The following is a 27,973-nucleotide window of genomic DNA, read 5'->3' on the forward strand; positions in this document are numbered from 1 at the left end:
TGCACACACACACATATACTCATACCCACTGAAATATACACCATTCCTTGGGTTCATACAATCTTCAGAAACTGGAGTGGTTTTTGTGTGTGTGTGTGTGTTTTAAATTATTCAGAAGGCTACACAAATGAAGAAAGACAGAACACGTCAGTTTTATAAGAAAACTTTTGCTTTCATGTCTTTGAATCCAACCCATATTTTTGTTCACTGTTCAATGCCAATAAAACACCAATCTGACATTAATTTCATGAGTATTTACTCAAGGGTTTATTGACAACCTCATGTTTCATTGTATTTCTACTAGGATTCTGAGATTCAATGGCCTCAGGTACCATGACTGGAGCATAAAACGTATTACATTTCTTCCTTGCTTATTGTTATTCATTTTCAGTCCAAGATTACAGATGTAGCAGTAGGTACTAATACCCTCCTTCCTCTTCTCTTTAGGTAAAGAGAGTTACCATGGAGAAGTTATTGAACCAATGTGGTTTCAAAGGAAGTGAAATCATGCTTGTTTCAGTCAGATATGAAATCTGCCTGTCCACACGTCATTTTACTGTGAGAACTGCTACAACCCCCTGCTGCAGCATACTATTTTGAATTGAATTTATTTATTCATTAGAACTAAAGCCCATTTTATCCGGGAATAAAATGGGCGCTAGCAAACACTGGCCGGGGAAGCCCTCATAGGGCGAAGGCTTCCCGGGGCCTGGGTCTGCATAGGCAGGGGTCCGGGAGGTGGGGCATTTTCCAAGGGACATGGAGAGGCTCGCCACATAGCAGACGCGGTGAGGCTGTTGTAGGGGCGGGGAGAAGGCTGCTGGGCAGGCGGAAAGGCCGTTGTTGGGGCAGGAGAAGAGTGCGTGGTCCTCTTGCGAGCTTACCGGAGCTCCGGGGCTCGACTGGATGGCAGGGAGGCAGAGCAGCTGAGGCAGGAGGGTGGGCAAGATGTGGGGCTGAGTCAGCGCAACGGCGAGGTCCAGGAAGCATGCGCAGGAGTCCGTGCATGTCCATTGGAGTCCTGTGGCTTGGGGGAGGCGGTGCTGGCCGCGCTGGCCAGGCAAGGTGCGCCGCAGCCTAGGCGAGTGGCAGCGCGGCCTAGGTGTGGCGTCGCTGCGGCCAAGGCACAGCGCTGTGGTCTGGCCGCGGTGGCGCGGCCTGGCAGCGGCCTGGCAGCGGCATCGCGACAAGCGGCGAAAAGGGCGAGGGAAGTGGAGGCCAGCGTGCAGGTAAGGTGGGTCGTGGCAATGGTCGTGGGAAAGGGCCGTTTGGGTTGGGGGTGGGAAGGGGCGGGAGGGCAGCAGTTAGAGAGGGGGCCGGCATGCATCGGGTTGTCGTGGGGGGAGGGGGGTGCGGAAAGGGCTGGGGGGATCGAGAGGGGTAGCCGGGGGTGGGTGGGTGCGGGTGTGCATATTGGGGCAGGAAGCAGTGGCGGCATGGCAGAATCCAGGGGGGTTAGCTGCGGGTGGCGGACTGGCGAGTTTGGTGGGCGGCGGGCATCGGGGAGGGGGTGGGGGGTCGCGGCGAGTGCAGGAGTCACCGGAGGGCAGTCGCTGGCTGGCGGGGACGTCGTTTCCCCAGAGGCCAGCGGCGTGGGGCCAGGGTCCTCCCTGGCGGCCATCAGGCACGGATGGCGGCTCGGGAGGACTGAAGAGTTGGAGGTGCGGCGTCCGGGAGATGGGCCAAGTAGCCAATAGGGAGGCGCGCTTCCCGCACCTCCCAATTGGCCACTTGGCCCTGGATTGTCACTCTGAGGATCGAATCAGGAGCCGCTTCACTTCGCGGCTCCTGATTTGCTCCTCACAGTTTTTATCCCGGACAGGGCCTGCCCTAACTCCTCCCCACTTGCCCTTACTCCTTTATTCCTTTATTAAAGATGTATTTACTTCATTTATGTCTCGCCTTTCTCCCCAACAGGAACCCGAAGTAGCTTATCCATTTTATCAGTCTGAGTGAATGAGTGACCAGTCCAAGAACTAAGAATTTTTAAATATATATTTCTCTCTTGTAATCTACCATTCCTCCTCTCAGGTTATTGTACATGGAGATTTTCTCACTTTTGTTCTTAGAACAACTTTTTACGTTAGATAATGCTCAGTGTTATTCCAAGACCATTTAAGTGAGCATGAATTTAAACCCAAGTCTTTATCTTCCAAGACAAACCCATTATCCTTTATATGTCACCAATTAAGATTTGTGCAACTAGTTTTGAAGTCCAAAAAGGCTTATAGACTTCCTGCAATAGTTGTTCTCCAGATCGGTTCACTTTACAAAGCACTTTAGGAACTGAGGGAAACTTCAAAAAATAGTTTCTAGTATGTCTTTCAGTTCAGCTGGTAATAAGAAAAAACAAAGACTCCATTGTCATTGCAAGCCCTTGAATATATCTAAACAATTTTTTGCATCCCGGCCTCTTGCTTTCGTTTAATGTTTCTGTTATGCAGTGATGACAACTATGATGTGACTATGACTTAGATAAATACAAATGGGAGCAAGCAGACCTAGTAGAGATGCTAAACCCCCTGTCAATTTTGCTGGCACATAATCTACTCTTAGATTTCCACTAACATGCTAGGCTGGTTAATGTATAATTGATTGCTTGCTTGCGAAAAATGAAGAATGATATTCGATTCAACATACACGTTGATGTAGATGAAGTTCACATTTGATTAGTTCATTTTTTATAATTTCCTAGGAAATGAATCAAGTGAAAAGTTTAGTTTCATTAAGCAATTGAGGTAATCAAACAGCCTTGATTTTTTCCCAAGGAACTGAACTATTTCATCTAAATTATACTGAAATTTGTGCAGAATTTTCCTACTTGTTAAATTAAATGAATCAAGAAACATGAGTATGTTAATGCATGTAGACATAGATTTAAACAAAAAACAACAGTGTGGAGAAAATGCTGAAATCTAAGCAAGATTTGCTTCAGTTCTTTAAAGTTCAAGTCATCTGGCTGATTTATGCAAGTACACAAATTTTAACCTTGTATGCACATTTTCTCTAAATCATTATGCAACCAATTTGAATTCCTGTAACTCTCTACAAACTGCCTTCTTGTTATTCTCTCTAAATGCCAGTCTTCATTTTCCTGATTTATAGGATGTCAGTGTTCCCTTCAGTATAACTATACACTTATCTAAATTAAATCTCTCCCCATTACTATTTGACAATGACCACAGGCCTCTTACATGGTATGATAATTTTTCTCTTCTGTGCTTACAGATCCCCATTAGATATTAGCTGGGAATCTGATGAATGAAGAATCTATATTCTTTACCTGGATGTTGTTGATTATTCTTTTTTCATAAATGATGGTCATTGAGCCTTAATTCATTATCTGTATTGACAAGTGAAGATGCCAAGATCCAAGATGGAATGAGATTAGAATTTAACATCCTTCTGGTTCTTGGCCAATAAAGGACAGATGATAGAACTATAAGTTGGCAGGTACTATGATTGGCAACAATACATTTGTGTATGTGTGCATTGTGTGTGTGTGTTATGTGAGTATCACAAAGTAGATTCTTCTGTAACATTGGAAGTGATAGACGGACACTGAGTAATCTGCAGAAAATTCCAATATTTCATGAAATGTAGGACAAAGTCAGACAGTGTTTGCCTGGAGTTTTTGCAATATAGTACCAAGTATATAAAATAGGTGATGACAGCAAAATAAATGTGGACAGGAAAAACTTTCAAGATGAAAAATATGTGTCAGGCTGCATGAATTATATGTATATACACATAATGTACATCTATACTAGTGTGGGCAAGAATCTCTCAGAAGAAATGAAGTAGCCTTCATTATCAATACAAGAATAGGAAAAGCAGGATTGGGATACAATTCCCAAAATGACAGAATGATCTCAGTTCGAATCCAAGGCAAACCATTCAACATCACAGTAATCCAGGTCTATGCCCTAACCACTGCTGCTGAAGAGGATGAAGTTGACCACTTCTGTGAAGCCCTACAACAATTTCTAGAAGCAACACCAAAAAATGATGTGCTTATCAATATGGGGGATTGGAATGCTAAAGTAGGAAGCCAAAAGATAACCAGGATAACAGGCAAGTTTGGCCTTGGAGTACAAAATGAAGCAGGGCACAGGCTGATAGAATTTTGTCAAGGTAATAAAATGGTCATAGCAAAGACTCTTTTCCAACAACCCAAGAGACGACTCTACACATGGACAACACCAGATGGTCAACACAGAAATCAGATAGACTATGTGCTCTGCAGCCAAAAATGGAGAAGTTCCATACAGTCAGTAAAAACAAGACCAGGAGCTGATTGTGACTCAGATCATCAGTTTCTTGTTGCAAACTTTAGGCTCAAATTGGAGAAAGTAGGGAAAAGCACTAGGCCACTCAGGTATGAACTAAATCATATTCCTGACAAATATACAGTAGAGGTGACAAATAGATTTGAAGAATTAGATCTGATAGAGCGCCTGAAGAACTATGGATGGAGATTTGCAACACTGTACAAGAAGTAGAAACTAAAACCATCCCAAAGAAAAAGAAATGTAAGAAAGCAAAAGGTTGTCCTTGTAAAGCTCCAAGGAAGCTTTACAAATATCTGAGGAGAAAGGGGAAGTGAAAGGCAACGGAGAAAGAGAAAGATACACCCAATTGAATGCAGAATTCCAGAGAATAGCTAAAAGAGATAAGAATGCCTTCTTCAATGAACAGTGCAAAGAAATTGAAGAAAACAATAGAATACGAAGGATCAGAGATCACTTTATGGAAATTGGAGAGATGAAGAGAACATTTCATGCAAAGATAGGTATGATAAAGGACCAAAACTGTAGGGACCTGAAGTAGAAGAGATTTTTAAAAGGTGGCAAAATTATACAGAAGAACTATACAAGAGTGAGCTTAACATCCCGGATAACCACAATGGGGTAATCACTGACCTGGAGCTAGACATCCTGGAATGTGAAGTCAAATGGACCTTAGGAGCAACAATAAAGCTAGTGGAAGTGACAGCATTCCAGTTGAACTATTCAAAACCTTAAAAGACAATGCAGTAAAAGTGCAATATGTCAGCAAATCTGGAAAACTCAACAGTGGCCACAGGATTGGAAAAGGTCAGTTTACATTCCAATACCAAAGAAGGGCAATGCCAAAGAATGCTCAAACTACCGCACCATTGCACTCATTTCTCATACTAGCAAAGTTGTTCTCAAAATCCTACAAGCTAGGTTCAAGCAATATGTGGACTGAGAACTTCCAGAAGTACAGGCAGCATTTTGAAGGGGCAGAGGAACTAGTGATCAAATTTCCAACATATGCTGGATCATGGAGAAAGCTAGGGAATTCCAGAAGAACAACTACTTCTGTTTCATTGAAGAGATGGGAATACCAGAGCATCTTATTTGTCTCTTGAGAAACATATATGCAGGTCAAGAAGCAACAGTGAGAACTGGGCATGGAATCACTAATTTTTTCATAATTCAGAAAGGAGTTTGGCAAGGCTGTATACTGTTGCCTTGCCTATTTAACTTGTATGTGGAGCACATCATGAGAAAGGTCGGGTTAGATGAGACAAATTGGGATTAAGATTACAGGGAGAAATATCAACAACTTCAGATATGCAGATGATACCATTCTAATGGCAGAAAGCAAAGAGGAACTAAAGAGCCTCTTGATGCGGGTAAAGGAGGAGAGTGCAAAAGTTGGCTTGAAATTCAACTTCGACAAAACTAACATCATGGCATCTGGCCCTCTCAATTCCTGGCAAATAGATGGGGAAGAAATTGAAGTAGTGACGGATTTTATTTTCTTGGGCTCCAAGATCACAGCAGAGGGGGACTGCAGCAAAGAAATTAAAAGACGCTTGCTCCTGGGGAGGAAAGCTATGGCAAATCTAGACAGCATCCTAAAAAGCAGAGACATCACCCTCCCAACAAAAGTGCGTCTAGTCAAGGCTATGGTCTTCCTAGTTACAATGTATGGCTGTGAATGTTGGTTCATAAGGAAGGCCAATCGTCAGACTATTGAGGCTTTTGAACTCTGGTGCTGGAGAAGACTCTTGCAAGTCCCTTGGACTGCAAGGCAAACAAACCGGTCCTAGAGGAGATCAGCCCAGACTGCTCTTTAGATGTCCAGATCCTGAAGATGAAACTCAAATACTTTGGCCACCTCATGAGAAGGAAGGACTCCCCGGAGAAGAGCCTAATGCTGGGAGCGATTGAGAACAAAAGAAGAACCTCTTTAAGGAGTGGAGATATCCCGGAGGACTGGAAGAGAGCAAACGTTATTCCGATCTTCAAAAAAGGGAGGAAGCATGACCTGGAAAACTACAGACCAGTCAGTCTGACCTCAATTGTGGGGAAGATAATGGAGCAGATATTAAAGGGAGTGATCTGCAACCATCTGGAGGACAATTTGGTGATCCAGGGAAGTCAGCATGGATTTGTCTCCAACAGGTCATGTCAAACTAACCTGGTTTCATTCTTTGACTAAGTAACAGGTTTGCTGGATTGTGGAAATTCGGTTGATGTTGTTTACTTGGATTTTAGTAAAGCCTTGGATAAGGTTCCTCATGATGTTCTGATGGATAAATTGAAGGACTGCAATCTGGATTTTCAGATAGTTAGGTGGATAGGGCATTGGTTAGAGAACCGCACTCAATGGTGTTTCATCAGACTGGAGGGAATTGAGTAGCGGGGTACCTCAGGGCTCAGGGCTCGGTCTGGTACTTTTTAACATATTTATTAATGATCTAGACTGCTCTTTAAGTTTGCAGATGACACCAAATTGGGATGCCTGGCAAATACTCCAGAAGCTAGAGACAGAGTTTAACAAGATCTGAACAAAATGAGATAATGGGCAAATGAGAACAAGATGCAATTTAATAAAGATAAGTGTAAAGTTCTACATCTGGATCAGAAAAATGAAAAGCATGCCTACTGGATGGGGGATACGCTTCTAGGTAACACTGTGTGTGAATGAGACATTGGGGTACTTGTGGATTGTAAGCTAAACATGAGCAGGCCTTGCTACAGCCCTGATATGCACGGGGGGGGGGGGACTTTGATAAGCAAATCCCTGCTTATGTATGATGTCTCATGATGTTGCTGCTGGCTCAGGCCCCTCCCAGCCCTGCCCCATTTTAGGGCCTCTGATATAAGGCCCTATGAGACATACCAGTCTGGCTTCCATCCTGGCCATGGGATGGAGTCTGCACTGTTCATCCTGAAGGATGATATCTGGCACCACCTGGACTGGAGTGGTTTAGCCACCCTTGTACTTTTAGACCTGTCGGCACATTTGATGTGGTCGATCACGAACTGTTGGTCCACCATCTCACTGGTTCTCGAATTAGGGGAACTGCGCAGAAATGGCTGGTCTCCTTTCTCTGGAATGGGAGTCGCATTGGGGGGTGAGATGTTAGACCACTTTGTACTCTCGTGTGGAGTGCCACAGGGGGCGATACTCTCCCTCACACTTTTTTATGTGCCCTCTAGCCCAGCTGGTCCAGGGCTTTGTGCTGGGTTGTTACCACTATGTGGATGACACTCATCTCAACCTTCTGATAGACAGCTGGCTTGACTCCCCCCAGGATAAAGGTAAAGGTAAAGGTATCCCCTGTGCAAGCACCGAGTCATGTCTGACCCTTGGGGTGACGCCCTCTAGCGTTTTCATGGCAGACTCAATACGGGGTGGTTTGCCAGTGCCTTCCCCAGTCATGACCGTTTACCCCCCAGCAAGCTGGGTACTCATTTTACCGACCTCGGAAGGATGGAAGGCTGAGTCAACCTTGAGCCGGCTGCTGGGATTGAACTCCCAACCTCATGGGCAGACAGCTACAGACAGCATATCGCTGCCTTACCACTCTGCGCCACAAGAGGCTCTCAGGATACTTTTGCCAATTGTTTGGAATCAGTGTTTGGATGGCTCAGGCAGAGTCATCTGAAACTCAACCCCTCCAAAATAGAGGTCAGGTGGCTGGCCAGAAGGGGGCAGGATCAGGAAGCTCATCTCCCCTGTCTGGATGGGGTTTAACTAACAACTGCACCCATAGCCAGGAATTTGGGGGTGATTTTTGATGCCTCCCTGTCAATGGAGGCTCTGTTCACAAAAGTAGAACTAATAGCATTTTTTCATCTTTGCTAAGCATATCTACTAGCACCCTACCTGTCATCCTGAACAGGATTGATCCACACAACAGTCACAGGAGTGATCCACGCAACGGTCACAGGAGTGATCCATGCAAGTCACAGTGATCCACGCAACGGTCACTTCCAGACTAGACTTCTGTAACTCACTCTACATGGGTCTGCCCTTGTCTCTGACTTGGAAATTGCAGCTGGTACAAAATGCAGCTGCATGGGCCCTCACTAAAACATATTCAGCCAGTGCTGCAGCAGCTGCAGTGGTTAAGGAGGCCACCACCATGTATAATCAGTCTTTGAGACTCCTTCAGGTAGTAAAAAGTGGGGTATAAACACCAACTCTTCTTCTTCTAGTAGGATATGTTCCATATCGTTCTGTAATGAGACACTGGTAAACCTGATTTCCTTCTGTAGTTCCACTCCCCTCCCCCATATTTTCTCTGTTTATAGTTTACATGTTAAATGGATGGATCATCTTTCTTCCAATGAACACAAACTTCCTACATGTTTACCCATCAAGACCAAGCCATGTTCAGCTACAACACTGTGACTGTACCATACATCTTTACACAATAGCATTACTGAATTAATAACCATGTTATGCTGATTTGGTGGCAAGTCCAGAAACCGGAGCTTAGAGCTCTGCTTGACTAAGAGAGAATGAGATGCCTGTTGTAACAGGCACTTTTGGGGGGGGGGCGGGGTTAGGGGGGTTGGTTGTAGATACATCTTCATCCCCTTCCCCCCTGGGTCTAAACTGGAGTAGCAATCTGGCAGCTTGCTTGAGAACAGAGAGGATAGAGCAGAGTAGCCAAAGGCCCGGGAGGAGCAACTATCCCCGGGACCGTGCATGGAGCTTCTCTGAACTTTGGTGGGAAAGCTCAGGAACAATCAGCTTGGATAAGATCATCTGGGGGGTTCTGCTAGGGTGCTGACAAGTTCATGTAGCCCTCATCCCCCCCCCCTCGTCCTCCAGTGCCTCTTACCTCTTCCTCTGCATTTTGGAACTCAGATCCTTCTGGGGCATTTCCCCCCAGCACTGGCTAGTGAAGGAGGAACAAAGACGAGCTACCAACTGGACATACCATCGAGGAGGCAGTGGATTTGGCAGACTTGGAGGTGACCATCCACCAATGCGACTAGGCTCAGTCTATGAGAACTGGCCCCCTGGGTGTGATCCCTTGGATCTGTGGTCAGTGTGGCAGCGAGACATAGCACGTGGCCAGGAGGAGGCCTTGGAGCTTGGCGCTGTTGAGGGGGCATATTCCGCCTTCCTTCTGCTGCATTTCACTGAGGTGGCGAGTCTAGAGAGGGCTGCATCTGGAGTCTCTGTGGGACCCGCCTTGTTCAGTTGGGGGACCAGGGGGGCACGTAGAGGCTTGTTATTCTGCCTCACTGATGTGCCAGTCACCATGGAGAAGACAAGAAGAGGTTTGGCACCTTTAAGATCGCTGAGAGCCAGAGAAGAAGAGCCAGCACCACCTACTAGTGGCTGGGTGTTAGGACACCTGGTCTATCACAGGACAGAATTTTTCTGTTTCTGGCCCTTGGCATGCTCTAGTGGTGACTGGGTTTTTTTGTGTCTCAATAGCCCCTTGGGTGTTCATTGCTGAGAGCTGTTGCTGCTTGGGATAGGACCGGGGAAGTGAAGGGTGGGGATGCGAGGGGGTGCGTGAGGAGAGGGGGTCCTAGGATATAGGAGGTTGGACTGGAGTAGATGAGGGGGACTGGCCCAAGATCCCCTTGAGGTGGGATCGGGTCATTGTTCCTCTTCTTGCATGCAGTCCCACCAGCGGTAAGTGCAGATTGTGTGGGTTAGGGTTGGGTGGGTGAGAGAAGGGAGGGTTAGGGTTTTTTTGTCAGACTGGGTGGGAGTGGAGGTTAGTTAGGATTAGTTAGTGGGCTCTCTCCCTCTCTGATGCCCTGCTCAGGCTTGGATGGTACTAGGGTTCCACCTAGGGGGGTCCTTAGGGGGACCGGGATTGCAACCATCATGGGTCAGGGGTGATATGGCCAGGGGAGGAAGTTTGACAAGAGAGGAGCAGGGAGTGCCAGAGTTGGTTGTACTCACTGCCCTTCTAACCTCTGTCCCATCCCTAGGCATGTGAGGGTGGAGGCTAGGGGGGATCCGTCATTGGTCCTCTGAAATGCAAGGTCAATTAACAAGGCCTCAACTCTGCAGTAGTATTTTGCGGAGTCTAGGGCTGACCTTGCTTACATGACCAAGACCTGGGTGCGGGAGGGCGAAACGGTCGCCCTTAAATAACTGGCCCTATCTGGATTCTCGGTCATGCACCAATCTCGAACCCATAGTAGGGGAGGAGGTGGCCATCTTGGTCCGGGAGGCTTTCTCCTACAGGGCTCTTCCTGTACCAGAGATTGAGGGGAATTGAGTGTGTCAGCATTAGCATGGACTCAATCAAAAGCTTGACCATCTAGCTGGTATACCGTCCACCCAATGCACCGCCAGATGCCCTGTTGAGCTTACTGGAGGTGGGAGCCGCCTGGGCATTGCAGTTCCCGAAGCTATTAATCTTCTGGGACTTCAATATCCATGTGAATGTGCAGCCCTCAGATTGTGGCTCAGACCTGGTGTCAGCCATGGTGACACTGGGGCTTTCGCAATTTGTTGCCGGGCCCATGCATCAAGCCAGCCATACCCTCAACCTGATTTTCAGTGCAGTGATAGAGGTGGATCTGGATGCGGCTTTGGCTGTTACATGGTCAGACCACTACGCCCTGCTGGCCCAGCTCAAGATTCCACCCCATCCCCAGTTGGGCAGCAGACGTATTTTTGTCCGCCCATGGAGAATTATGGATCCTATTGGATTCCGGAATGCTCTGCGAGACCCAATGCTTCCTGGCAACTCGTTGGCGGCCATGGTGGAGGACTGCTATAAACATAATTGCTCATAGATGTCCTCTCTGCCCTCGATTCAAACAGGCTCCGCCGTTCACTGGGGCGCTCCAGGAGAAGAAGAGGGAACTGAGACGACTAGAGTGAGCGTGGCAGAAAAATCAGAATGAGGCTGCAAGAACATCTTATCACACGTTTATGAAGGCATATGAGATGGCAGTGAAAGCGGCAAAATGTGATTTTTTTGCCGCGGAAATTGCCTTCCACAAGCTCTTGCCCAGCCCAATTATTTAGGGTAATAATTTGGTCTCTTACCGCTGTTGAGGAAGGGTGCCAAAATATTAGGAAATTGGATCTTAGTTGTAAGGCATTAGCAAGCTATTTTGCAGGTAAAGTTTTGTCGCTCTGCCTTGAACTTCCCACTACAATTGATACAGTAAATGAACTGGAGTCCTGTTGGCCACCTTTGGAGGTGACATTTGATGGCTTCAGGCAGCTCTCTGTACCCAAATTGGACAGGCTCCTAGAGAAGATGAGGGCTACCATTTGCCCCCTTGATCCCTGTCCGTCTTGGCTCCTCAAAGGAGGGGGCCTTCTGATAGGAAAGCAGGTCATGGAAATTGTCAACTGCTCCCTCCAATCGGGGTAGTTTCTGGAGCTGTTTAAGGGGGCGGTGGTTTGTCCTGAAAAACCATCGCTGGACCCATGGGACCCGGCCAGCTATGGCCCAGTCTTGCATCTGGCATTTCTGGGTAAGGTAGTTCAAAGGGTTGGAGTGGAACAGCTCCTGGCATTCCTGGAGGAAACTTCAGCGCTCAATCTATACCAGTCTGGCTTCTGTCCTGGCCATGGGGTGGGGACGGTGCTGGTCGTCCTGATGGATGACCTCCATCACCACTGGATTGGAATGGCTCACCTATGTTAGTTTTACTAGCTAGATGCCTCGCTGGGACGGGGAGACGGGGCACAGCCTTGTGCTGGATACGCTCCTTTCTCCTAAACCGGACCCAGAGGGTGGCGGTGGGGGAGGAGCTTTCAAGACCTGTTTGGCTCCCATGTGGAGTCCTGCAGGGCTCGGTTCTCTCCTCCATCTTCTTTAACATCTTTATGCACCCTCTGGCCCAGCTGGTGTGAAGATACGGCTTGGGTTGTCATCAGTATGTGGATGATGCCCAGCTGTATGGAGGCTCAGGTCAAGAAGGTAGCCAGCGAGGCATCTTTCCATCTTCACCAGGTTCAGCTATTAGCGCCCTACCTGTCCTCTGAACATCTTAAAGTGAGGCCACCAGTACTGCACACAGTACTCCAGGTGTGGTCTGACCAGTGCCGTATACAATGGGACTATGACATCTTGTGATTTTGATGTGATGCCCCTGTTGATACAGCCCAAAATGACATTTGCTTTTTTTACCGCTGCATCACACTGACCTCATGTTTACTTTACAATCCACAAGTACCCCAAGGTCTCGTTTACACACAGTGTTACCTAGAAGCGTATCCCCCATCCAGTAGGCATGCTTTTCATTTTTCTGACCCAGATGTAGAACTTTACAATTATCTTTATTAAATTGCATCTTGTTCTCATTTGCCCATTTTTCCATTGTGTTCAGATCTCGTTGAACTCTGTATCTATCTTCCAGAGTATTTGCCAGTCCTCCCAATCTGGTGTCATCTGCAAACTTGATTAGTCCCTCCACCCCCTCATCTAGATCATTAATAAATATGTTAAAAAGTACTGGACTGAGCACCAAGCCCTGATGTACCCCGCTACTCACCTCCCTCCAGTCTGATGAAACACCATTGACAACAATTCTTTGGGTGCAGTTCTCTAACCAATTCCCTATCCACCTAACTATCTGAAAATCCAGATTGCAATTCTTCAATTTATCCATCAGAACATCATGGGGAACCTTATCAAAAACTTTACTAAAATCCAAGTAAACGACATCAACCAAATTTCCACAATCCAGCATACCTGTTACTTGGTCAAAAAAGGAAACCAGGTTAGTCTGACATGACCTGTTGGAGACAAATCCATGCTGACTTCCCTGGATCACCAAATTGTCCTCCAGATGGTTGCAGATCACTCCCTTTAATATCTGCTCAATTATCTTCCCCACAATTGAGGTCAGATTGATTGGTCTGTAGTTTTCCAGGTCATGCTTCCTCCCTTTTTTGAAGATCAGAATAACGATTGCTCTCTTCCAGTCTTCCGGGACATCTCCAGTCCTTAAAGAGGTCCCGAAGATGATGGACAAGGGTTGTGCAAGTTCTCCGGAAAGTTCTTTGAGCACTCTCGGGTGCATTTCATCCAGCCCAGGGGATTTGAACTCATCCAGTGCAGTTAAATGTCTCTCGACAACCTCTCTGTCCATGTCAACCTGCCACCCAGACACTATCTCTTGACTACTGCCATCTCTAGATGTGTCTAAACCCTTTGACCTGTGGGAAAAAACAGATGTAAAAAAGGCACTAAGCCTTTCTTAGAGCCTCTTGTGGCACAGAGTGGTAAGGCAGCCGTCTGACAGCTTTGCCCATGAGGCTGGGAGTTCAATCCCAGCAGCCGGCTCAAGGTTGACTCAGCCTTCCATCCTTCCGAGGTCGGTAAAATGAGTACCCAGCTTGCTGGGGGGTAAACGGTAATGACTGGGGAAGGCACTGGCAAACCACCCCGTATTGAGTCTGCCAAGAAAACGCTAGAGGGCGTCACCCCAAGGGTCAGACATGACTCGGTGCTTGCACAGGGGATACCTTTACCTTTACCTAAGCCTTTCTGCTTTCTCTGCATCCTCCGGTAGAGTTTGTACATCTGCTGTCTTTTGTACTTCACGTTTTGCTAAAAGTAGCTTACAATCACCTCCCCTTCCTCTCCTCACCACAGACACTCTGTGAAGTGGGTGCAGCTTAGAGAACAGTAAAAGATCTGTGACTGGCCTAAGATCACTCAGTTGGCTGCATGTGGAGGAACAGCAAAGAATCAAACCCGGTTTACCAGATTAGAAGCCGCTGCTCCAAACCTACCCATAAATTTATGTTGTACATCTATTTAGTATGCTCTGGCACTGCTAGGTCATGCTGGAGGCTGAGGCAGTTAGAACTTGGGGCAGGAGATGTTTCAGGTCAGTCTTGAAGTTTATTGGTACATCATATACTGGCCTGAGGCTGAGATGGAAGGAATACCACATATCAAATCTCATTACCATGAAATGAAATCCCAACTGACGCTTCCTGCCTATCACTCCACCTTCATTATAACTCTCTGCTGGGACCTGAACATGTATTAGCATCCTTGCTGCTGTCTAAATTTCACCTTGTTTCTATGTCAATTACTCCCATTGCTGTATATCACCTGCCTGTAGGAGAGACACAGCACCAAACTCTTTAAAGCATTAGCTCCCTGTTTGACTCCTTGCCACAAAGCATTTCTCCATGCTGCTCTTGATGGATGCTCTATAAAGGTAAGCTATGTTGGTTTTTATGTGACAGTCATCCATGTGACCAATTGAATGATTTCTCTGTACCTGCTGGCCTCATCCTGGCTGTAGCTATTGTCGGTATAATGCCCCTTCTACCCTAAGCATCAAATCCAAGCCTCACAAAATTCAGCCAGAAGAAAGCACAAAACTGGCATTTGCAAAAAAGGATTTACAATATCTTTTTTGGCTTTTGCAGACTCACATTACAGTCCTTACACTGCTGCATATATAGTTAATCAGAAAGACAGTGGCCCCCTTATTAACAGACAGGTTATTTATTTCACTAGGACAGGAATCAAATTATCTTACTTCACAGTGAAGTAAGCCAGAGGAAAAGCTGCCTTGATAAGCGAGCTGAAAATATTTGACATTGAATTTGACTCTAAACCAGTGATTTTTTTTTAAAAAAAGATCAACACTGATATAATAATTCAATGTATAGGAATAAGCAGGGAGTAAGTGTTGTGTCAAATGGCAGCCTTCCTTTTGTGATATACCCACAAAACAGTTATTTGACATTTCCTATCAGGAACTTGCTGTAGACAAGGGACTACTTTATCACAAGGCTGAGAGAAAAAGCAAGAGATATATTATGGCCTCTGTACTAAAGCTGAAGTGATTTTTTTGAAAACAAAGGTCTTTTTTTGGTACCACAATTTGGAAAGGTTTATCTGCAAATTAGGAAAAAATTTAAAAGCCTGATCTCCGCCCATTTTTCTCTATACGCCTTGTGGAGTAAAAGACCAGGGTCAGTGTGTTGGGACATATGTAGGAGCATCATTTTTCCTCCTTGCTATCTTTCACAGTATGCTTTAATATGCTTTTACAACACGAAAAAACAGGCGGTTCTGAATTAATAGCCTAACAGAAAAAGTGAGAACCTGTCCCAGGCTATCAAAATAACTTAGCAATATCTTTTAAACAATCTCTATTTTAATGATAAATGAAACAACCAGAACGGACTCTAGATTTTGTTCCATTTTCAAAGTAGACCTTTCATCGGTGGTTCTTTCCTATGTGCAGAAAATCACAGAAAAATTACAATCAATATGAATTCCATCATGGTACATAAATTAACAAAGCCAATTTGCAAAAGAAGCATACCTCCTATACTTTTCAAACTTATCCTAGAAGTTTTCAATATTTCAACCTGTAATAGAATATAATATAAAGAATGTTTACCAACTAGAAAACATATTTAAGATTATTTAAATTATATAGCTCTTGAAAAGTCATCTTACCAACTTACGAACCAGAGCAGAGTAAAGCAGTACCATCACCTCCTGTGATCTGGACACAATACTCCATTTAATACAGACCAAAATCCCATTTGCCTTTTTAGCCACTAAGTCACACTACTGACTCATGTTCAATGTTTGTCAACATCCCTTTTCAATTGGGGTGCCCAAAACTGAACACAGTCCTCCAAGTGAGGCCGAACCAGAGCAAAGTGGTACCATCACCTCCTGTGATCTGGACACGATACTCCGTTTGATACAGCCCAAAATCCCATTTGCCTTTTTAGCCACTGATTCACACTGCTGACTCATGTTCAATGTATGGTCTACTAGACTCCTAGATCCTTTTCACACATGCTACTGCCAAGACCAGTCTCCCCCATCCTATACTGGTGTATTGGGTTTTTACTACCTAAATGCAGAACTTTACATTTGTCCCTATTGAACTTCATTTTATCCAGTTTAGCCCACTTCTCGAGCCTATCAGGATCATCCTGTATTTTGTTGCTGTCTTCTGTTGTGTTTGTTACTCCTCCCACTCTTCTCCAAGAGGATGCTGAACCATTAACGTCCCCTTTGGGTACGATCTGTCAACCAGTTATTGATCTACCTGACAGAATAAGGATCCATACTGCATTTTACCAACTTGTCAATAAGAATATCATGTGGAACCTTATCAAAAGCTTTACTGACATCCAGATAAACTATGTCCACAGCATTCCCTTCATCCAGCCAAGTACTCGCTGCTAAGACAAGTCTCCCCCATCCTGTATTGGTGTATTTGCATTTTCCTACCTAAATGCAGAACTTTACATTTGTGCCTATTGAACTTCATTTTATTCAGTTTAGCCCAATTCTCGAGCCTATCAAGATCATCCTGTATTCTGTTGCTGTCTTCAGTTGTGTTTGCTACCCCTCCCAGTTTAGTATTGTCTGCAAATTTAGTAAGTATCCCCTCTAATCTCTCATCCAAATCATTTATAAATATGTTGAACAACACAGGCCCCAGGACATAACCCTGGGGCACTCCACTTGTCACTCTTCTCCAAGAGGATGCTGAACCATTAACAAGTACCCTTTGGGTATGATCTGTCAACCAGTTATCGATCCACTTGACAGAATTAGGATCCATACCGCTCTTTTGGAGCCCCTATGATGTGACCCCTATGTCCTATATTTTTGAAAACTGAAGGGGAGTCAGGGAAAAATCTCCTGGAGCTACCCTGATAATTTGATGGGTGTAACTTAAACCACCCCCACCCCCAGGCCCCAGGAAAGGTGGGAAAGTAGAAATTCCGATGAAAGTCAATGGAATACGAGGGACAGTGCTTCAATGGCTGATCTCCTTCCTCCGGGATCATGGACAGAGGGTAGCAATAGGAGAAAGAACATCAGACCGCCGACAACTTACTTGTGGAGTCCCACAGGGAGCGGTCCTCTCTCCTATCCTATTCAACATCTTTATGCGCCCTCTTGCACAACTGGTACGGATGTTTGGACTGGGTTGCCATCAATATGCAGATGACACCCAGCTCCTCCTCCTGATGGATGGCCGCCCTGACTCTCCCCCAGAAGCATTAGCCAGCTGCCTAGAAGCAGTGACGAGATGGCTCAAGCAGAGTCGTCTGAAGCTCAATCCTTCAAAGACGGAGGTTCTGTGGCTGGATAGGAAGGGCCCATGTGAGGAAGCGCGCCTGCCTGCCCTGGATGGTAACAGCTCTCTATGGCTCACTCTGCCAGGAACCTACACGTGATTCCAGACACTTCCCTCACAATGGAAGCCCAGATCACAGTGCGGCTGGCATTCTACCACCTCCGCCAAGCCAAGCTACTAGCACCCTACCTGGCCCCGAAACACCTAGCCACAGTGATCCATGCGACGGTCACCTCTAGACTGGACTTTTGTAACTCGCTCTATGCAGGCCTGCCCTTAGTCTTGACCCGGAAGCTACAGCTGGTTCAAAATGCAGCAGCCAGGATCCTCACAGCAACACCGTGGAGGTCCCACATCCGGCCCATTCTCCATCAACTGCAGTGGTTGCCAGTTGAATTCCGGATCAGACTAAAGGTTCTGGTAATTACCTTCAAGTCCATACGCGGTCAGGGCCCAGTGTACCTGAGGGATCGCCTCCCTGCCTACGCCCCCAAAAGAGCCCTGCGCTCCACTGCTACCAACCAGCTAAAGGTCCCTGGCCCTAAAGAAGTCCACCTGGTCTCAACCAGGGCCAAAGTATTCCCTGTTCTGGCCCCCACCTGGTGGAACGAGCTCCCGGAGAAAATCAGGGCCCTGATGGAGCTTAAACAGTTCTGCAGGGCCTGTAAGGAGGAGCATTTCCGCCAGGCATTTGGTTGAGACCAGATATATATAACCAACAGCGACCAAAGGGCCCCTGCTCTCCACCCCCCCTCAGAACACAACCTATACACTCTGGACCTGTTTGTATGTTGCAACGTTGTATTGTTTATTGGTTATACAATTATAATGTTATATGTTTACAATTATCAGTTATTATTGCACCGTTACCCAAATATTTTATAAGATTGTTCCATGTATTGTTCTTGTGTTATTATGTAAACCACCCTGAACCCCCGGGGAGGGCTGTATATAAATATAATAAATAAATAAAATAAATAAATAAATGGCGCTATTTGGCCATTTCTGCCAAGGCTGAAGCAATCTGAGGCAGCTTCAGCTGAAGCAGTCTGGATTGGGACTGTTGTGCACAACCCTAATTGAGAGCTGCACTAAATACAGAGCAAAATTGGTGCACTGGGAGAATTAAATTTAATTCTTCTCCAAGATCTCTATGTATTTTATGTATGCTTTGTAGAATATCATTTGTAGAATATCATTGTGTGGACAGTCCCTATAGCAACAGAGTTCTCTTAAAACCAAATCCTTATGAAGAAACACATGTAAAACACATAGGGGTCTTAGAGTTGAATTAAAATTAATTCTCCCGCTGCATTAATAGTATCTTTTTGTAGAAGTTACACCCTTAAAAAATTGCATAATGGCAGCACAGTGTGGGTTTCAGAGTGATAACAACACAATGTGTGGTCACACAGGGAAAGGTGGCACATAGCAAAAATACTACATATTTAAATCAGAGTGGGTTTACCTAAATGCTGGTAACCTGCAAGGGCTATCCATTGATAGGGTAACCCAAATTAAAGGAGGAGTGGCAAGTTTTGAAAAGTTTGGGCGCATCTCTTGTTGAAAGCCAGTCTTATGTAGTGGTGGAGTGCTAGAAGAAGGTTTGAAATCGTTAGAATATGCATGATCTGCAATGTGCATGATTCAAAAGGATATGAACAGTAGTTTATAGAGAGCATTGCAGGAGATGTGTACTTAGCACAGTAAGAATATGATCTTTCTATTTTTTTCCAAATAATTTCCTTCCAGCATCCTGATTGGCACATTTGGAGAATTCCTACTCCTTTGAGCACACTTCTGCCCTGTTGGCTTCCAGGACAGACAGAATGAGTACAGAACAGCAGTTAGACAGTGAGTTAGGTCTTTCTATGAGCCTCTTGTGGTGCAGAGTGGTAAGTGGCAGAAATGCTGTCTGAAGCTGTCTGCCCATGAGGATGGGAGTTCGATCCCAGCAGCCGGCTCAAGGTTGACTCAGCCTTCCATCCTTCCAAGGCCGGTAAAATGAGTGCCCAGCTTGCTGGGAGGTAAACGGTAATGACTGGGGAAGGCACTGGCAAACCACCCTGTATTGAGTCTGCCATGAAAACGCTAGAGGGCGTCACCCCAAGGGTCAGACATGACTTGGTGCTTGAACAGGGAATATCTTTGCCTTTACCTTTACTAGGTCTTTCTATACAAAGTTTGTGTCTCTTCTTAATAAAACTATTTTATTCTTTTAAGCAGCTTGGTGCTCAACTACTCTTGGATATTTAAACTCTACCTACAGAATACCTGCCATACCATGCAAGTTTGCTGGGTGAACTCGGGATAGTCACATGCCCGCAGCCCAACCTATTATTCATGGTTATTGTTAAAATGGAGAAGGGAATAAGGTTGTAAGCCGCCTTGTGTCCCCACTGGTACAAATAAAGAAATAATAAAGACCTAGATTAGCCCACTTAGTGAGTTTTGAATCTCATTTTCTGTGTGCAGGTGCAATGCTATTTATTTTAAAAGTAAGCTGTGATTATGATTTTGAAAGCTGTAACACATTTGAGAGGTTCATCTAATCATGAGCATGTGGCCATGGTGATCCTGTGGACCAGCCTCCATTTCCCTAGTTATCTGGCTCTTGAAGAAATTTTCGTAATATTGTTATAAGTAAAAATGTAACACGGGATAAAATTAAACCATTTTTGTTGTTATGTGCGAAGTCGTGTCCGACCCATCGCGACCCCATGGACAATGATCCTCCAGGCCTTCCTGTCCTCTACCATTCCCCGGAGTCCATTTAAGTTTGCACCGACTGCTTCAGTGACTCTAGCCAGCGACCTCATTCTCTGTTGCCCCGTTCTTCTTTTGCCCTCAATCGCTCCCAGCATTAGGTTCTTCTCCAGGGAGTCCTTCCTTCTCATGAGGTGGCCAAAGTATTTGAGTTTCATCTTCAGGATCTGGCCTTCTAAAGAGCAGTCAGGGCTCATCTCCTCTAGGACTGACCGGTTTGTTCGCCTTGCAGTCCAAGGGACTCGCAAGAGTCTTCTCCAGCACCAGAGTTCAAAAGCCTCAATTCTTTGATGCTCGGCCTTCCTTATGGTCCAACTTTCACAGCCATACATTGCAACTGGGAATACCATAGCCTTGACTAAACGCACTTTTGTTGGCAGGGTGATGTCTCTGCTTTTAAGGATGCTGTCTAGATTTGCCATAGCTTTCCTCCCCAGGAGCAAGCGACTTTTAATTTCTTTGCTGCAGTCCCCATCTGCAGTGATCTTGGAGCCCAGGAAAATAAAATCTGTCACTATCTCCATTTCTTCCCCATCTATTTGCCATGAATTGAGCGGACCGGATGCCATGATCTTTGTTTAAACCACAGTGATGATAAAAGGAGTCAGAATCTAATCACAATTGCACTGTGTTATACATCCAAATATACAGGGACGAGCCACTGGGTTTATTCTTTTACAAGCTTGCGGCCCGGGAAGCTTCTTACTGCGGGAGAGCTGGGAGAGGGAATCAGGGCCACGCCGTGCACTGCGCATGCGCGGCCAGGCCGCGCATGCGCACATGCACCATGCGCGGCCAAAATCGCACATGCGCGGCACTTTTGGCAATCTCTGGACAGCTCTCAAGATCCACCTGCAAGATAATGTGAATACTTAGGTCCATTCTGCACAACATTAATGTGCAGAACACAGTCTTACCATTGTGTAATGCTATTTTTTAATGTTATGCACAACATAGTACACAATCTGCAACACTCCTGCAAAAAGCGCTTTGATGTAGTGCTTTTCGGGGAATCGTCAAAAGTTGATTCCCCCTAAAAATCCATGTCACTCCTGAGAACAACCTATAACACATCCGGAAAAAAACATGTTTCATCAGACTGGAGAGAGGTGAGTAGCGGGGTACCTAAGGGGCTCGGTGCTCGGCCCGGTACTTTTTAACATATTTATTAATGATCTAGATGAGGGGGTGGAGGGACTACTCATCAAGTTTGCAGATGACACCAAATTGGGAGGACTGGCAAATACTCCGGAAGATAGAGACAGAGTTCAACGAGATCTGAACACAATGGAAAAATGGGCAAATGAGAACAAGATGCAATTTAATAAAGATAAGTGTAAAGTTCTGCATCTGGGTCAGAAAAATGAAAAGCATGCCTACTGGATGGGGGATACGCTTCTAGGTAGCACTGTGTGTGAACGAGACCTTGGGGTACTTGTGGATTGTAAACTAAACATGAGCAGGCAGTGTGATGCAGCGGTAAAAAAGGCAAATGCCATTTTGGGCTGTATCAACAGAGGCATCACATCAAAATCACAAGATGTCATAGTCCCATTGTATACGGCACTGGTCAGACCACACCTGGAGTACTGTGTGCAATTCTGGAGGCCTCACTTCAAGAAGGACATAGAGAAAATTGAAAGGGTATAGAGGAGAGCGACGAAGATGATCTGGGGCCAAGGGACCAAGCCCTATGAAGATAGGTTGAGGGACTTGGGAATGTTCAGCCTGGAGAAAAGGAGGTTGAGAGGGGACATGATAGCCCTCTTTAAGTATTTGAAAGGTTGTCACTTGGAGGAGGGCAGGATGCTGTTTCTGCTGGCTGCAGAGGAGAGGACACGCAGTAATGGGTTTAAACTTCAAGTACAACGATATAGGCTAGATATCAGGAAAACGTTTTTCACAGTCAGAGTAGTTCAGCAGTGGAATAGGCTGCCTAAGGAGGTGGTGAGCTCCCCCTCACTGGAAGTCTTCAAGCAAAGGTTGGATACACAATTTTCTTGGATGCTTTAGGATGCTTAGGGCTAATCCTGCGTTGAGCAGGGGGTTGGACTAGATGGCCTGTATGGCCCCTTCCAACTCTATGATTCTATGATTCTATGATTCTATGATTCTATGTGCATTCTCAGAATAGCGGTAGAAAGAATATCACTCCCTAGCTCTTGCCCCCAAGCTTCCGGAGACGCGATCGCCATTTCCCCCCCTTTAAACCAGCTAAAGCAACGAATAAGCGAAACTTCTCCGGCTGAAGCTCCTCCACAAGCAATTCAGGAGTGCTTAACAGTAAAACAAAGCTCCCTTCTGCAATTGTCTTTAAAGTTCCCAAGTACAATACAGCCCCCTGTTCAACACTGCCCATAATTTCGGCCAGAAATTGCATCCATGGGGAGGGGGTTACTTGAAGAGCGTGTAAACAATTAAGCGCTAACTCCTACTTCAGCAAAAAAGGTCTTGAGACATCGAATGAACAAATATTCATTGCTACTTGTGTTTTCAGGTTTAAAAAAAAACACAGTTTTTAAAGGGAAAGGGGCTTTTTGGGAGCACAAACACAATATTTCATTGGCTATTCTGTTTGATTGACGGCCATGGGCGGGAAGGAGCATGGAAAAATATTGCCTCCTTTGTTGCAATTCTGGCGAGACCAGAAACTTGTGGGTAACAAAAACAACAATGGTGGGAGATCCCTTTTTGCAATAGGAATGGCTGTGTGCATTATCAAGACCTGCGATTAATTCTAGCGCTGTACAATAGCGCTTACATTTGGCTACATAGGCGGTTGTGCAGAATGGACCTTATATTTGAAAATTCTACACAAATGTACCTGAACACCCCATTGGTTTGGTTGTATGGCAGAAATTAATTTTATTTATTTACAAAATTTATATTCTAACTTTTATGCCCAATCAGGGTCACCAATATCTCTTGTCATCTACGACACAAAAGTCATTTCAGTGTTTTACATTCTTAAACAACCTTCTAATGGATCATATGGAATCTATTTATAGGTGAAATGATATACAAAAAATTAAGTATATATACAGGGATCCAATAGAAATGGTCTAGTTTAATTTCCACCTAGGATATATTTCTGTGAATGTGGAGAAGAATTATGAAGTTTCTGTATGTCTAATGCTTTCACATTTATCTTGTCCCAGGGAGTGGTGTGTAGACGTTCTTGCACAGACTTGACATTCAGGAAGAAAATAGTTAAAAATATATCAGAATGCACATCCAAGTGGGCATACTTGTTAGTACTACATTACCTTTAGTGGAATGCACATTCTTTTAATTTGTATTTGAATCTACAAGTATAGTTCAACATGCACACAGTGACCCACATCAATACTATTAAAAGGATTTGTCTGTTTGTGGTAGGGTAGGCATAACTTGTAAAATAAATTTAAGAGTTTTAGAACTGACCACCTGTTTAAAGAGGATTATGGAAGCTGCAATGGCAATAAATTGTAACTATCCTGGCACAGATTATCTCCTGTGCTCGTTTCAATTTTATTTGCTAGAAGCCAGGAAGGTTGAAACAGCACAGACAAGGATGGTGGAGAATATCTCCTCCTTTATAGAACCAACCTCCCCAATCCTTTCTCATTATTCTGTGTACTATCTTAATCAACACACACACACACATATTGGCAATCACTGAAGTTCTGAGGCATCTTAACTTCTCTTGAAACTGAACATTTTCTAGAATCATAGAATGATAGAGTTGGAAGGGACCTCCTGTGTCATCTAGTCCAACCCCCTGCACTATGCAGGACACTCACATCCCTATCACTCATCCACTGTAACCTGCCACCCCCTTGATCTTTCACAAAATCAGCCTCTCTGTCAGATGGCTATCTAACCTCTGTTTTAAAATTTCCAAAGATGGAGAACCCACTGCCACCTGAGGAAGCTTGTTCCACTGAGAAACCACTCTAACGGTCAGGAACTTATTCCTGATGTTTAGATGGAATTTCTTTTGAATTAATTTTATCCCATTGGTTCTGGTCCATCCCTCCGGGGCAAGAGAGAACAACTCTGCTCTCTCCGCGATATGGCAGCCTTTTAAACACTGGAACATGGCTATCAAATCCCCTCTTAGTCATCTCCTCTGCAGGCTAAACAGACCAAGCTCCCCCAAACTTTCTTCATATGTCTTGGTCTCCAAACCCCTCACCATCTTCATTGCCATCCCCTGGACACACTCTAGGTTGTCTACATCTCTCTTCAACTGGGTTGCCCAAAACTGAACACACTACTCCGAGTGAGTCTGAACCAGATAAGAGTAAAGCGGTACCATCACCTCCCTTGATCTGGACACGATACTCCGTTTGATACAGCTCAAAATCCCACTTGCCTTTTTAGCCACTGAGTGACACTGCTGATGTTCAATGTATGGTCTACTAAGACCCCTAGCTCCTTTTCGCACATGCTACTGCCAAGACAAGTCTCCCTCATTCTATATTGGTGAATTTGGGTTTTCCTACCTAAATGCAGAACTTTACATTTATCCCTGTTGAACTTCATTTTATTCAGTTTAGCATTGAGCCTATCAAGGTTATCCTGTATTCTGATTCTGTCTTTGGTTGTGTTTGCTGCCCCTCCCAGTTTAGTATCACCTGCAAATTTAATAAGTATCCCCTGTAATCCCTAATCCAAATCATTTATAAATATGTTGAACAACACAGGCCCCAGGACAGATCCCTTAGGAACTCCATTTGTCACTCTATTCCAAGAGGATGCTGAACCATTAAGAAGTAACCTTTGGGTATGGTCTGTCAACCAGTAATTGATCCACCTGACAGAATTAGGATCCATACCGCATTTTACCAACAAGAATATCATGTGGAACCTTATCAAAAGCTTTACTGAAATCCAGATAAACTATGTCCATGGCATCCCCCTGATCCAGCAAGGCAGTCACTTTCTCAAAAAAAAGATAATGTTGGTCAGACATGACTTGTTCTTATGAAACCCATGCTAAGTCTTAGAAATCACAGCTCTCAGTTCCAGCAGCTCAAGGACCGAGTGTTTGATTTTGCCAGCGACAGATGTCAAGCTGATGGGTTGATAGTTACCCGGATCCTCCTTTTTCCCTTTCTTGAAGATGGGGGAAACATTTGCGGAGCCACCTTGGCTTCCTTAGGCTCCTTCCATCTTTTCTGCTCAAGGGAATTGTTTGTGATTGAGCCTTCAGTATTTCACTTTTAAGAAACTTCCAGCCCTCTTGGTCTCCCATCTCTTTCTGACTACTGGGCTCTAGCCAACATACCTTTAAGTCTGTTAATATCGGCTTTCCTGAAGTCCAGTCTATATGTATGACTACATAAAGGTTTTCTCTTTCCCAAAACTGAAAATTCCAAAAGCACATGGTCACTACTGCCAAGTGTGCCCACTACTTCCACCTCATCTACCAATTCTTCCCTATTGATGAAATTCAAGTCTGAAATAGCAGGCCCCCTGGTTCCCCCATCTAGTTTCTGGAAAATAAAACTGTCAGCAAGACAAGTTAAGAATTTAAAGGAATTTTTATTTTTGGCAGAGTTGGTCCTCCAGCAGCTATCTGGGTAATTGAAGTCACGTATGACCACTGTTTCCCCCCTTTTTGAAAATTGTGTAATTTGGAGATGACTGAAGATGGCGTTGTGCTAGCCCGTTCCGTGACGAGCTCTCGAGCCAAGCAGAGGGCCGGGAGCAGATGCACCTGAGCGGGATGCGCAAATCTCGCTTGTTAGTCGCCCAGGAACTGGGAACGGCATCCTTAGGGTCCTACAGATCCACAGAGACTGAGTTCTCCAGATCTCCTCTGTCTGTGCTCGGGGCCATGATGGCGTCCTTGTCGTAAATAATTTTCTAAGCTTGAAGCGACCAGCTGCATAAAATCATGCATTCTTCTGCAGATTGACAAGAGCTGAAGTCTGATAACATCAACACAAAGACTGTGAGTTTTCTCTCTGCTTTCCTATTCTTTAAAGCCAGGTATCAGCCCCCCTCCTTCCCCCCTAACCAATTTACAAGGGAATCCTTTCTTCGGATGGGAGGCAAGCCAGATAAATACACTCATTAAAACAAACAAAAGAAAGAGTTTAAAGATTTGTTAAAGAGAGCTCAGCGGGGGATGCTGACAGTACGGAAATTGACAAACTGATAATTTCTGATCACCCGAACTCTCGTGAGACCTCTCGAGACCTCCTGCCTGTAATCTGTGACTGTTTAGAGCTATGGAAAAACTAACTAAGGCACAGTTTTTTTGCTTGTTATGCGAAGGTAACTCAGGGATACTGAAAGTAGTCAAAAAAGTTGAAAAGGAAATCCAAGACACCAAGAAAGAGCTCTCAGACAGAATCGACGTTTTGAAAAAAAATAGCTGATGAAAACACAACTCAGCTGGCAACACACCAAATGAGAATCCAATGTCTGGAAGTTAATCAACAGGAGTGGGAGAGAGTGGCAGAAGATAAATCCGAAACCCTGGAAGTAGAATCTAAAGCTAGGAACGTAAAAATCAAAGGCGTCTTGGAAGAATTGGGAAAACAGACCTAAGGAAGGAAATCACCGAAAGCCTGGAAGACTATTTAGAGGAGGAAGAGATTCGGATTGACAAAATATACAGAGTCTATTCAAAGGCGACTGCACGCAAGAAGCAATCAAGAGACATCTTTGTGGGCCCTGACAGCAAGCCTGCAAGAAATATTCTATTCAAAAAGCTTCAGGCGATGCTGCTGAGCTCGGTGGATCAAGAAGCACAAATACTTCAAGACCTGCCAGTAGATACATCATGGAAAAGAGCACAATTCCATCTTTTGCGACCACCTGAAGAATGTGACGAACAGTGGAGCAATTACCTGGTCTCTCATAGGCCCATTATGCATGGCCACCGAAATAGCGATTTCAGGTCACATTGAAAACGCAGAGGGGGAAGACGCGACGCATACCGGTTATGCACGGGACGGGGTGCGACGGCGGCAAAACCCAGAGTACACCAAAGCTGTAGCCGGTTGCAGCCAGCACCATGCGTTATCCGTGATTTTAGTTGCCGCCATTCCACCCGAATGTGCGTTATTCCCCCCGTGCATAATGGGTATTAGGAAAGACAGCAGCAACTTTTAGGTTAGGGCCAACATACAATGGGAACTGACTATATATTATTTGGGATAATAATAGATTGTATTCTAATATGTATTAACAATTACTTGGCTAAGAAAGACAACAGTAACTTTTAGGTTAGGACTAATATGCAATGGGAATGGAATATGCTCTTTTAAAGATAATAACAGACTATACTCTTACATGTATCAACAATTATTTTGCCAGCTGGTTGTATCTTTTTCTTTTCATCTTTCTGTAAGCACTTTATATACAATAAAAATAAATGATTAAAAATTGTGTAATTTGGTCTAGTAGTCAAGCCCTCTGACTGGCTTGGTGGTCTATACCAGACCCCCACAATAATACCACTCACATTTCCTACTCCTTTTACATTTATCCAAATACACTCAACTGAACTTCATGCTCAGGTACCGGTATTTCTTCACAAGTCTAAAGATTCTTAATATACTATATATATGCACATATAAGCCAACCCGCATATAAGCCGAGGTACCTAATTTACCATAAAATCTAGGCAAACTTATTGATTCTCATATAAGCCAAGGGTGGGAAATGCTCCATCATCACAGGTTCTCCCATCCAGCATTGCCATTCCTTTTGCCTCTAAAGACAAAAGAAAAAAGATCAGAGTCCCTCAGTCAAATCATTGATGTGCTACAAGCTGCCAGAGCAAGCTCTTCTTGCAGTACACATTTGCAAAAGGCAATGCAACGATTGGCTGGAGCAAACTTTTATTTCAATTACCG

The 27,973-nt window shown here is 44.8% G+C and overlaps 1 protein-coding gene and 1 long non-coding RNA gene across 7 annotated transcripts in view; both read right to left on the bottom strand.

Annotated features, from left to right (window-relative positions):
• Positions 1-27,973, bottom strand: part of GRIA1 (glutamate ionotropic receptor AMPA type subunit 1) — a 436,679-nt gene that overhangs the window by 345,857 nt on the left and 62,849 nt on the right. The window lies entirely within an intron of this gene.
• LOC143832291 (uncharacterized) lies at positions 13,702-27,767 on the bottom strand. The gene is made up of 3 exons (XR_013229188.1): positions 27,730-27,767; positions 15,564-15,609; positions 13,702-15,472 (listed from the first exon to the last, which is right to left on the bottom strand). It is a non-coding gene; the product is annotated as an uncharacterized LOC143832291 (long non-coding RNA).

The sequence above is a fragment of the Paroedura picta genome, chromosome 3 (genome assembly GCF_049243985.1).
Source record: "Paroedura picta isolate Pp20150507F chromosome 3, Ppicta_v3.0, whole genome shotgun sequence".
Lineage (NCBI taxonomy): Eukaryota > Metazoa > Chordata > Lepidosauria > Squamata > Gekkonidae > Paroedura > Paroedura picta.